Raw genomic sequence first — 9,158 nt, 5'->3', positions numbered from 1 at the left:
CATCTGCTCATAAAAAAGTGTAGGCAGACCATAGGATTCAAGGTAACATCAATTATTCCTCCAAATTGCCAAAGCACACACGGAGTGAAGCAGAGATTAAAAGCAAATATGGCCTTAATGCGCTGTTATGAGTTGTGCTGCTCAGGGCTTGGCAAATGTTCCCATCAAGAAAACCCCCAGGGAATCTACTTATTCTGCCTATCAGGCCCAGGACCATAAATCATTACACTAGAAATAAGGAGCACTGGAAAATATCAACATTCTTTAACACTGTAGAGATCTGTCTCCAGAGAAAATAGAGTTGCTACAAGGATGAAATAAATCTTACGGATTTGGGATGTACTTTTGCCATGGCAAACTAAACCTGGGGGACCACATGTATACGGAAAATTTTAGTGAGCCCACTTAGTGGGAGCTTCCTTTCATTTTCCTTAGCCTGCTGTGCTGACTCCAGCCCTCAGCTATGGATTGTACTGCTCTGGAGTCCTTGGAGAACACTTCTAAACGTGGAAGATAGGTGGGAAACGGGGCATCGATTCTTATCGATCCTCCACTTCCACCTTCATCCTGGCCAGGCAAAATCCCCTGCTAATGTGCCCCTGGGTATTTTCCAGGGCTGGCCTTGCACTGAATAGCACAAACAGAGCAGAAGATGCCATCTTTCCAAGTAAAACCAAGGACTAAACATTTTTCAGTTTACTTATGTGAACAGCAGAGCACCTTGGTTATTAGTAGTTTGGGGGGTTCTCATTCTGACGGGTTTAATGAATATTAGTGATGTTGAGGAATGCTGCTTTGAATAGCAAACACCACTGGAGCTGTTTATCAACCAAAGTTTTTAACCTGGGTCAGGAACAGAGGATTAAAAAAGCCAAACCAGTTTGTGAAGTACTACTGGGTAAGAGGCATTGCTTAAAAAACAGAAGAAACACAGGGGAGAACAATTATACACATAATTAACTTACAGAATTTGATCTTTAGATATAATTTAATGCCTTTGTGAGGCATTCAATAACACTTTAGTACTGTTAATGCCACAGTATTTCATCAGTTTGCCTAGTAACAATCATATGTTAACACAGCAAACACATGCCCTGTGATGTTTTTTATCCTAATATCTTCTAAATCTATATTCACATAGATGCCTTCTTTAAAGTCCTTAGATAGAAAAGTAAGAACAACAATATGGATTATTTTAAGTGGAACCAAGTTGGTTCCAGCTTTTACTTTACTTCACTCCCTTTTCACAAGTATTTTATATTTTTGTCTACAGCAAGCTACCAATCACAATTAAAAGCAGTCCTAAGCCAGCCCTGATGAGGTGATTACATGAGATGCTTACAAAAGTAATGAGATTTTTAAGTATCTGTTTATATCCTTGGTGTTTGACTGTGGATAAGATCCCTAACCTGCAGATTTGCACACCCTCCCCATGAAAGAGCATGCAATATCTTTCCTTTTTTAATTTCCAGAAAAAATGTTTGTTATAAATCTAGGATTAAGGCCAGGTGTGGCCACAAACAAATTTGGGAAGGTGAAGTAATTGCTGTTTGCTGATAGTAATTGCTTCGTGTTACAATTACCATAGAAATTAATGTAATTCTCTACAATACTTTCGGGAATAATAAAGTCAGTGGAGAAGAACAGCAAACAAACACCTTTGTCTGCCCTGGAAAACAGATCAGTCCAAACCCTGCCTTTGTTATAAGGACAGCAGGAGAGCTGCATTGTCCTTAGCACTTCACTTTCTTGCTTTTAAATGCTTGGCTTAGTCAAAGTCATGAAAGACAATTAGGTTTTTGTCACTTAGCAACCATAACTGGGTTCAGGAGCAAAGCAATTTGGAACAGACAGTACTTGACTACTAAACGTTACCACCGCAGCACATCTACAGCCACTCACTCCTGGTTGAAACCGAGGAGTCTGGGCCACAGAAAAACAACCAAAGCAGCTTTGAAAAGAAGTGTTCACATTCTGTTTTTCAAGCTTCTAGAGGAACTTTATCTTCCCCTGATTTCCCATGATGAGTTTTTGAAGAAGTCCTTGAGGCAGGAAGGACGCAGGTAAGCACCTAAGGCTGTCTCAAGGCATCTCAGTGCTAATGCCACCCAAGTCAACTGCAGTGAAACACCTGCATACCGTGGATATCACAGCAGACCTCTCCTGCTGCATGTTCACTTAGGTGCTTTCAAGTTTCAACGAGGTACTTAGGATGTCCTTGGATGAATAGGAGGTTTTGAATGAAAATATGACACAATGAAAAAATGAAAAATGTAACTCTACATTCCCTGTAAATTATGGGACTTTGGGTCTGCAACAGTGGTAGACAAATCAAACATTGGTGACAAAAATACTATTCCTTTTTATAAAAGTACTTCAAGTAACTCTGTTTTCCCTCTCCCCAAAAAATCTTAGCTCAGTGGATTTGTAAAAAACCTACAGACCTTTCTCTGTCTACTCAAAGAGCTGGAAAAAGAAGTGTGGGGAAAGTGGCTATGTAGGACCAAGCACAACAGAGTAAACATTCTGGCCCAAACTTTGATGCATACCCACAGTGCATGCTACAATTTATTTGAGAAAATAAAGCACACAAGACAGAAAACTGACTAATTTAGAAGGACCACAATATGTAGTTAAGACTCAAGACCTAATTCTGATATTGGCTGGAGCCATTCACACCAGGGGCTCTGAAAGACTCAATTTCATCAGTGTGTGCGAGGGCAGCATCAGGCACCTTTTGCTTTTAGCTCTGACCTGATAAAAGCTCTCTTGACTCACACAGCATCGTCCAGGGGTGAGTCAAGTGTGTACTTTCCAAGGAGTTTAAACACAGTCTTGAAAAATGTTTGATGGATATTACAGGAGGTCCCAATGGAAGCAGAAGCCCACTGTGGCTGGTCTCAGAGCACGGATGGATGAAGAGACTTTTACTCTGATATCCCAGCATCCAGCTAAACCATTCAGTTCTGGAAGACTGAATAGATGTGGTTGAAAATCACAGTAGACAAGAATTTCTCATTACTTTTTGCTGCTGAAAATGCTATGGAAAAGGGAGGAAATTACTTTGGCTGGGGCATGCAATGCTTGCCTGGAAGTCCTTAAGTATTTTGTTCAGCCCCAGTACACAGAAAATAAAAATGTCTGAACAAATTTATTGAGGGTTTAGTTCTCTCCTTCTCACGCTTGACAGCAAATCTGTGACTGGCTGGAGATGGGTGCTGCTGTGTGGGGAAGAGCAGCTCTCTCTTGTCACACCACCCTGCCTAATGCACTGGTGACTTGCTTATTGATCTTTCCTGAGAGATCCAGCTTTATAGATAGCATCTGCAGGGATGCAGCAGAAAGGGAATCAACAGAGGAAAAGTGGAACCTGCAGCTACAGGGCCTTGGCTGCTGAAGAGCAACTGCCTCCCCTCAAAGCAGCACCTGTGACAGCAGTGTCACAAAAGTCTATATTCACATGAAATTAGTACAATATCCAACAACATTCTTGGTATATTAGATACGTATTAATTATGTTCTATTGAGAAATAAAATTACATTTAAATTGTCTCTAATAATGTAACTGCACCATGAAACTACTGTATTTCCTTGTGCTTAAATAAGCAACAAAGATTGTGATGATATTTTTGCTTCATTAAGAAATACTGGGGGTTTTTTAACTTATGTTTCTCATTAGCACAAAATAAGGGGTAACCACGGATCTAATTGTCAGGCTCAATTTATGCTTAATGATATGTGAAGTCTGCTCCTTAACTGCCAGAGAAATGTGGGCTTCTGGGTGTTTCCTTCCATTTCTTTCTTAAGCATGTGTAGCATTCCTGCCTCCTAAAGATTTATTCTATAAAAGGCTGTCATGTGTCTTTAATACTGGAGGATTCTACTTTTCCTAGTCCTTAGACTGGAAAGGCTATGTGTTACACAAACTTTTGTTAAAATATTTATATTCCAAACCTGTTTCAAGACATACCTTATAAATATTCAGATGATCTTAGATTCTGAAAGTTACCAGGGTTTAGTCTAATATTTTCCAGCCAAACCCCAGAGTTTTAGGTACTGAACTGAACACAGTGTTCCTGAAAGAGAAGAACAAATTGGAACAGTGCAAATGTTAGGGGACGTAGGACCCAGAAGCCAAAACTTCAAATACTTTTCCCTGAATCATCTTACACTGTGAGACTTGAAACCTGCACAAACACCGTTTTCTCCTGAGGCAGGAACAAGAAGAATTTGAAATCTGGAAGGCTGAAAATAACTTTCCCAAAAATCTTTCTCTCACATCTCTGCTGACACTAGAAAAAGTACAGGAGTGTGTAAAGGTCTGGATGTGAGCACCTGCCAGTGTCATGCTCCTGGGTGACCTACCATTCCAGAGAGTCACAGGGTGACTGTTCTGCAGCACTGCTGAGCAGGGCAGCCTGAATTCTGGCAGCTGCAGAAGAAAACATGAAAACAACATCACTGAATTCTTTGCTACAGCAGCATATCTGCATCCCCTCTGGATCAGTAAGCCCTGGGTGGAGAATGGCTTTGTCTTACCTGGTCCTTCCTTTCCTCTTTCTTTGTGGGCTTTTCAAACAACACAGGAAAACAGTCTATCCTTGGCATTGCACCTCACAGTTTTGCCCAAACAAGCCTGAGCCACAGACTTTTTGCAGGTTGTGATGAAGCTGGACATTGCTGTCTATTGCCCAGTGTCCTTGACAGGACATAGCCAGACAAATTCAAACATTTTATCTGTAGTGTAAATGACCAGACAGAACAACGCCTTCTACAGGCCTTCTGTTCTCCGAGTCCTTTCTAACTCCATCTTTTGCTACTGTTCATGCTTGTTGCTCCCGTCTATTTCCATTTCCCTGTATGTTATCATGTGGGATAAGTAATGCATGCTGAGTACTGCTCAGATACAGCCCAGTGATCTGCCAGTAAATTCCTTCTGTGGGTGTTTGAATTCCCCAAGAGCAACTTAGAGATTTAATTTAGTCCCGTTATATCACTGAAACAGAATTTGCACTTTCATTTTTCTCTGTCCTGGGATATCTTATGCTTCCTTATGCTATTCCCAAAAGCAGCTGCACAGGACATCATGTTTTGTGATGGTTTCATTTTTGGCTGGCTCATAATTAACAGTTAACTGGTGAGTTAAAGTATTATTTCACATCCCTTGTCTAACACTACGGACTGACTGCTCGGTGCTTTACAACTTATTTTTTATTATTATTATTTAAGATATTGTGATATTCTGAATAACTTAGAAAATTACTTTATTTGATTTTATTACATGCTACCACTGAGTATTCTTCAGGATCCTCACATCACCTGCTGTTGCCAAGCTGATAGATATGAAACACTGCCTGTTGATAACCTGCAAGGAATATTATTTTCCTCAAGTGGAACAAGCTCTCCAGTTGTGACGTATTAGAGGCATCTTGACGCCAACTGTGACCCATTAAAATGCTAATCAGCAGCAAAGGGAATAGGCAGAGCCAAAACCACAAACCCAAACACTCATCAAAGCTTGAAGGAAGCCACAGTTTTACCACAGTGGTGTTGTACCAGCTGTACCAGCAGCTTGGGCTCAGGCTCAGTATGTTCATCCTCAGGGGCAGAGGGGAGGACCTGCAGGACAAGTTACCACTTCACAATTTTTTTATCCAAAAGATTTAACCAGTCCTCATGACCTTTGCTTTCCCAGCTGCTGCCTTCCTGTGGCAATGGAGAAAATAAAAAATACAAAATGTTCACAAATTACAGGCTGTAATAACTTGTACCTTAGAAGAAACGTATTACTCAGAGGTGATCTGTACACTTAGTCATGAGAGCCAACAACTACAGCACTTGCTTTCCCAGCTGTAGCTCAAACTGTTATTATTTTTTAAAAAACATGTATTGCATGAATGCATAATCTATTTCTTGGAGTTACCTGTTAGTTGTGGAGAGATTCTGAATGTGTTGCCTTCATCATGAATAAAGCCATGTTTCACTTGCAATTTCTGGCTTTTCATGCCATATGAAACAGATACAATCTCATGTGACATTGAAGTCACTGCACCATATCTCTCAACATCATTAAAATAAGGAATCATCTCTGCTTAAAAATGCAAAGAAAAATTTCCCAGCTGCATTATTTTCTCCTCTGGAGAAAGGATTTTGGGATCTTTTTTTAAAATGACAAAACGAAAACCAACACTGGACTGAAAGAACAACAAATTCCTTTACCTTTTTAAAAAATGCACAAATACTGATTCTTCCACTATTTTGCCTCACTTCTTTACAGCTAAAACATCTCTTTAGCAAAACCAGTAACTGAAGGGTGCAGCCAGTCTATAAAGCTCAGATGGGGTGCAAAACTGAGTTTTGAAACTTTGCAAACAAGTTGCTCTGAGCCAATTTTCCCACGGCTGAATCTTGGCCTTGTTTGTTCTCATTTCCCACAGGTAGTTATGGCATTGGCAATTTGAAATAACTTGCTGATATTCGGCATGTTGTTTTATTTCCTCTCCTATAACTGAGTTGTGCTGCTTTGACATTTTGATTCAGCACTGTAAAAAAAGCAGATCCAATTTACTGAAATTTCTGCGGTTGATTCAAAAGTTCTGATTCAATTTCTCAGTACATTCATTAAGGGAAACATCCTCAACCTTACGTTTGTTTGCAGAAACAAGTAGTCATTCACCAGGAACAAGAGGAACTCTCTCCCTGGAGTAAGTCACAGCTCTGGGCAGGGATGGATCTGACCTGAGCCTTGGTTTCCACAAGGTTTTTCTGTTTTCCCAGACAGAGTATGGTCCCATGAAAGTCATTGCAGAGCCACTTCAGTACTCTCTTGACTCTGCATCAACACCTGAAGGGTTTCCACCTGCTACACACTGTGAGAGAAGAGGGAAAACAAAGGCAGCAATAATGGCAAAGGACCAGGTCAATGCAAGGTGTTAATTGTGAAATCCAGATTATAGTAAACATGAGAATTGACAACATAACATATTCATAAACCAGCTGCTCACACTCCTCTATTTATGGGGACAAACTCTGGCTCGTGCTTCTGCACACCCTTTTGGAACAGATACAGATTTTGCCTGGATGAGGGCTCAGGAGGCCCAGGATGCTGCCCCACCAACTCCTTGTCCCTCTGCAGAAGTTCATTCACAGCCAAACAAAGCCTGAACAACCCATTTTCCCTCAAAATCTCTAGGTCACACTGCATGACCCAGCTGGTAAAATGCTCAGCACTGCTGATGGAGGAAAGAAAAAAAATCATGGTCCTTAATACCCTCTTGCCACCACCTTCTTTTTAACCTGGAGGAAAGGGAAGGTGTGGTTTCCTAAGATACTCTTCAGCTTTAGTATCCTGAAACATCAGATGCAAAAAAGGTGCTTATATGCATCTCTTTGTACTTACGCTCTTTCCACTAATCAATTTCACCACTCTGTTTTGCTACTGCCATCAAAATGTACTCTCAGCATATAAAGCAAGGCTCTTCAACAGTTTTTCTAAAGGATGTGGGTTGGAAAAAGCATAGGAATAATGGAGGGGACTAAAACAATGTTTTCAAGTAGCTGGTTTATAATACATGTGAAATCTAAATTTCAGTATATTGGTCATAGACTTAGGGATTTCAGAGATGCCTAGGTAGATTCTTCCCATACAAAGGTATCTTATACACACTCTACACACATATCTGAATCAATTATCTCTACCTGTAGACAACACCCAGGAACTACAGAATGACAGGAAAGGGATGCTAAGTGCAATAATCACACTGAGTACTAGAAACCAGCACCTGTTCCGAAGATCCAGAAATAAATGGTACTGGGATCTTGGAGAGATCCTCATGGTGGTTGTTCAGATGAGGTTTTCCACTTTTTCAATTTCTCTCTGCAGCAGAGATCTCTTTTTTTGAACTGGAAACAGCCTCATATGGTTCAGAGTTGATTCTCCAAAAGGTGGTCCATTGCAGAATTCTCTCATCCACTCCATTAGTGGATCTCTACCTCACTATTCAGTATCTGTTAAAATATGTACTTTTTTCTTAAATTCCTAAACTTCCAAACAAATGACTATGAAAAGAACAAGATCACTTCTAAATCTATTGGACAAATTTTTAAATTCCTCCCTTCGTATTCAAAGATAGGGTTCCTGTGAGCTTCAGGCTAACAGAACAGAAGTCAAGCTTCTCATTTTTATTCCTGGGAAGTAGCTGAATCTTTATGCTTTTTCTGTCTCGATTTTTCCAAAACTTGAAGGATGTAATAGTTGTGAGAATCTCCAGCATTTGTCATGTTAGGAAAATAATTAAAACAGGCATTATTTTCATTCAGTAAAACTGTGAGTTTTCTTTGGTCTTTCTTCCCTTATTTAAAAATTGTGAAGGATAAAGCCTTCAGAAATTATACTTAGAAGAGATTCATTATGAAAGTCATTACATACTTGATTGATTGTGTGGCAGCATTGATTAGGTATTTTCTACTCCAAGTCAGATTAAGTAACACAAGTGAACAGGCAGTTATTAATACTGCAGGATCTAGAGAATGGTAGGGATGACAAAAGCAGATCACTTTGGAGTGAGCTGCCACTTCTACCAGTGTGACTCCAAACGAAGGAGCAGCCAGGCCCAGAACTGCCAGCCGGAATGAGCCAGCCTGGTCACACTGAGATCCATCAGGGGCTGCTGCTCATGCTGCTCTGCTGGAGTCTGTGTGGGCACAGACACAAACACACTTACTACATCCCACAGTCTGAGAGGCCTATTTAACACAATTTTTATCTTGACCCTATGATTAGAAAAACTCCTCAACTCTGAAAAACAATAAAAATGCTCACAGCAGCTCCTGTGAGTTTTAGTAGCTTCTGTACGGCTGATGGCACAACAGACCTGAGTTTGCTTTATGTGGTAATTTAAGCAATTTAAGCTTAAAATGTTCCCAGGGCAAAAATTAGGGCTATGTCTAACAAGTACATTAAGGCTTATTATGCCTATTAAGCACAGGGAGTCACCCTTGTTGTGACTGCACATTATATTTGAACGCTGTTCTGGGCAGTGTGCTGATTCCCTAATCAAACCTGTGTGGGAGGTACTTTTTGGTGACATTTAGAAACCTTCAATTACAAAGCAACTAGCTAAAAGGGCAAAGAAATGGGTTTTTCTAAACACACTGAC

Source organism: Corvus moneduloides, chromosome 9 (genome assembly GCF_009650955.1).
Source record: "Corvus moneduloides isolate bCorMon1 chromosome 9, bCorMon1.pri, whole genome shotgun sequence".
NCBI classification, from domain to species: Eukaryota; Metazoa; Chordata; class Aves; order Passeriformes; family Corvidae; genus Corvus; species Corvus moneduloides.
This window is presented reverse-complemented; position numbering follows the sequence as displayed.